General features: G+C 49.4%; 1 protein-coding gene across 1 annotated transcript in view; it reads right to left on the reverse strand.

The window, feature by feature from the left end:
* Positions 1–229: 229 nt before the first annotated feature.
* The window catches only part of LOC142907316 (uncharacterized), a 63,859-nt gene continuing 60,238 nt past the window's right edge, over positions 230–3,850 (reverse strand). The window contains exon 6 of the mRNA XM_076056688.1: positions 230–3,850. This exon is cut by the window's right edge and continues 3,070 nt beyond it. The gene's annotated coding sequence lies outside the window, so the exon portion shown is untranslated.

Genomic DNA, 3,850 nt, shown 5'->3' on the forward strand with positions numbered 1-3,850 from the left:
CCACTCACACACTCACCCACTCACCCACTCACACACTAACCACTCACTCACCCACCCACTCACTCACCCACTCAACCACACACTCACCCACTCACCCACACACTCACCCACCCACTCACCCACTCACTCACTCACCCACTCACCAACCCACTCACCCACTCACTCACTCACCCACTCACCAACCCACTCACCCACCCACTCACCCCCCACTCACCCACTGACACTCACGACTTGTTAAGATTGTTTAATGCAACTCCCTGACAACAAGACAAGCGACCCAGACTAATAATAATAAACAAGTGGCTATGGACGCCTCGCGCGAATCGGCCCCTCACCGCAGGTGCACGCCTCTCCCACAGCCTTATGGCTTAGACAGTGACACTGTGGGTGTGTCACTGTGTGTGTGTCACTGTGTGTGTCACTGTGTGTGTCACTGTGTGTCACTGTGTGTGTGTCACTGTGTGTGTGTGTCACTGTGTGTGTCACTGTGTGTGTCACTGTGTGTGTGTGTCACTGTGTGTGTCACTGTGTGTGTCACTCTGTGTGTGTGTCACTGTGTGTTTGTCAGTGTGTGTGTCACTCTGTGTGTGTGTCACTCTGTGTGTGTGTCACTGTGTGTCACTGTGTGTGTGTCACTGTGTATGTGTCACTGTGTGTGTCACTGTGTGTGTGTGTGTCACTGTGTGTGTCACTGTGTGTGTCACTGTGTGTGTGTCACTGTGTGTGTGTGTGTCACTGTGTGTGTGATTGTGTGTGTCACTGTGTGTGTGTCAGTGTGTGTGTGTGTCACTGTGTGTGTCACTGTGTGTGTGTGTCAGTGTGTGTGTGTGTCACTGTGTGTGTCAGTGTGTGTGTCATTGTGTGTGTCGCTGTGTGTGTCGCTGTGTGTGTCGCTGTGTGTGTCACTCTGTGTGTCACTGTGTGTGTGTCACTGTGTGTGTGTCACTGTGTGTTTGTCAGTGTGTGTGTCACTCTGTGTGTGTGTCACTCTGTGTGTCACTGTGTGTCACTGTGTGTGTGTGTCACTGTGTATGTGTCACTGTGTGTGTCACTGTGTGTGTGTGTGTCAGTGTGTGTCACTGTGTGTGTCACTGTGTGTGTGTCACTGTGTGTGTGTGTGTCACTGTGTGTGTGTGTCACTGTGTGTGTCAGTGTGTGTGTGTGTCACTGTGTGTGTCACTGTGTGTGTCACTGTGTGTGTGTGTCACTGTGTCATTGTGTGTCACTGTGTGTGTGGCTGTGTGTGTGGCTGTGTGTGTCGTTGTGTGTCACTGTGTGTGTCACTGTGTGTGTGTCACTCTGTGTGTGTGTCACTGTGTGTGTCACTCTGTGTGTGTGTCACTGTGTGTGTGTCACTGTGTTTGTCAGTGTGTGTGTCACTCTGTGTGTGTCACTCTGTGTGTGTGTCACTCTGTGTGTGTGTCACTGTGTGTGTGTCACAGTGTGTGTGTCACTGTGTGTGTCACTGTGTGTCAGTGTGTGTGTGTCAGTGTGTGTGTCAGTGTGTGTGTGTCACTGTGTGTGTGTCACTGTGTCAGTGTGTGTGTCAGTGTGTGTGTCACTGTGTGTGTCACTTTGTGTGTCACTGTGTGTGTCACTGTGTGTGTCACTGTGTGTGTCACTGTGTGTGTCAGTGTGTCACTGTGTGTGTCATTGTGTGTCACTGTGTGTGTCACTGTGTGTGTCACTGTGTGTCACTGTGTGTCATTGTGTCAGTGTGTCAGTGTGTCACTGTGTGTGTCACTGTGTGTGTCACTGTGTGTGTGTGTCACTGTGTGTGTTTAACAGCAGAGGTCTCACTCCGAATCAGTCGAGCGGCAATATCTTTTCATCGGCTGCGTAACGCTGTGTGGAAGCTACCTGGTCTGTCGCTCCGCACTAAGCTTCAGGTCTTCTCGGCCACGGTCATTCCCTCCCTTCTCTACGCTTGCGAAACGTGGACACCCCTGGTGGAACATTTTCGCCGGTTAGAAACATTTAGGCTGGCCTGCCTACGATCCATCCTGGGTTTAACCTGCAGGCTGGATTGTGTGAGGAGCTCACAAATCCTTGAAAGATCTGGGCAAGGTCCCATCGGTGAGCTCCTCCGGCGGGCAAGGCTGCGATGGCTGGGTCATGTAGCCCGCATGCCCAGCCACCGCATGCCGAAACAGCTTTTGTTCGGCCGGATTGAGGGGGCTAAGCGGGTGCGGCACGGGCTAGAGAAGAGATGGAGTGATGTGGTACAGGAGGACGTGGAGCTGAGTGGACTTGCCGATGACTGGTACCAGCGGTGTCAAGATCGGCCTCTGTGGAGGAGGCTCGTGAAGGACGCTCCTGGGCAGTTGGAGGCAGTCGCCCTCCAACAACAACGGAGGGCGGAGGAGCGACACTCACAACAACGAGCGGAGCGCCGGGTGGCTAAAGCACAGCAAGTTGGCACAGGAGGCACAGGTGGTGCATCAGCCACTCATCTCAGTCAGTCGACCCGTGGCACCTGGGTCTGCCCCGTGACCTCCTGCCAGCGGGCGTTCGACACTTCACGTGGCCTCAAGGTGCACGTGGCCTGGCACAAGCGTCGTGGTGACGTCACCGCCACTTAGTGGCGAATGGCGGTTGTTGTTCTTGTGTGTATGTGTGTGTCTGTATGTATCTATCTGTGTGTGTATCTGTGTGTATCTGTGTGTGTATCTGTGTGTATGTATCTCTATGTATCTGTATCTGTGTGTATCTATGTGTGTATATATGTGTGTATCTGTGTGTATGTATCTGTGTGTATCTGTGTGTATGTATCTGTATGTATGTATGTATCTGTGTGTGTATCTGTGTGTGTATCTGTGTGTGTGTATGTATCTGTGTGTATCTGTGTATCTGTATGTATCCGTATGTATCTGTGTGTGTGTATCTGTGTGTATGTATCTGTGTGTATGTATCTGTGTGTATGTATCTGTGTGTATGTATCTGTGTGTATCTGTATGTATCTGTGTGTATGTATCTGCATGTATCTGTGTGTATGTATTTGTGTGTGTGTATCTGTGTGTATGTATCTGTATCTGTGTGTATGTACCTGTGTGTATGTATCTGTATGCATCTGTGTGTGTATCTGTATGTATGTATCTGTGTGTGTGTATATGTATCTGTGTGTGTGTATCTGTGTGTGTGTATATGTATCTGTGTGTATCTCTATCTGTGTGTATCTGTATGTGTGTGTATGTATCTGTGTGTAGTGCACGCGACCTTACAGCGGCACGAATCTCATCATCACGGCCAGCACAGAAACTCCCAGACAACCAACACGAGCCCCCGAACGAATGAATACCGATTATGTTAGTAACCACATCATCATCATTAACATCATTAACATCATCATTAATATCATTAACATCATCATTAATATCATTAACATCATCATTATCAACGGTAAACTTAAGTGACCCTTAATTGGCGAGTCATTAGCAGTGCATAGTGAACCAATTTGCTATTTGGTTGTCAAGAGCTGTGTGTGTAGTGTAGTGTGTAGTGTGTGTAGTGTGTGTGTAGTGTGTGTGTAGTGTGTGTGGTGTAGTGTGTGTAGTGTAGTGTGTGTGTGTAGTGTGTGTAGTGTAGTGTGTGTAGTGTCTGTAGTGTGTGTGTGTAGTGTCTGTAGTGTGGTGTGTGTAGTGTGGTGTAGTGTGTGTGTGTAGTGTGGTGTGTAGTGTGGTGTGTGTGTAGTGTGGTGTGTGTAGTGTGTGTGTGTAGTGTGTGTAGTGTGTGTGGTGTGTGTAGTGTGTGTGGTGTGTATAGTGTGTAGTGTGTGTGGTGTGTAGTGTGTGTGGTGTGTAGTGTGTGTGTAGTGTATGGTGTGTGTAGTGTGGTGTGTAGTGTGTGGTGT

The sequence above is a fragment of the Petromyzon marinus genome, chromosome 77 (assembly GCF_048934315.1).
Source record: "Petromyzon marinus isolate PM22_M1 ecotype Great Lakes invasive population chromosome 77, UKy_Petmar_22M1.pri1.0, whole genome shotgun sequence".
Classification (NCBI taxonomy): Eukaryota; Metazoa; Chordata; class Hyperoartia; order Petromyzontiformes; family Petromyzontidae; genus Petromyzon; species Petromyzon marinus.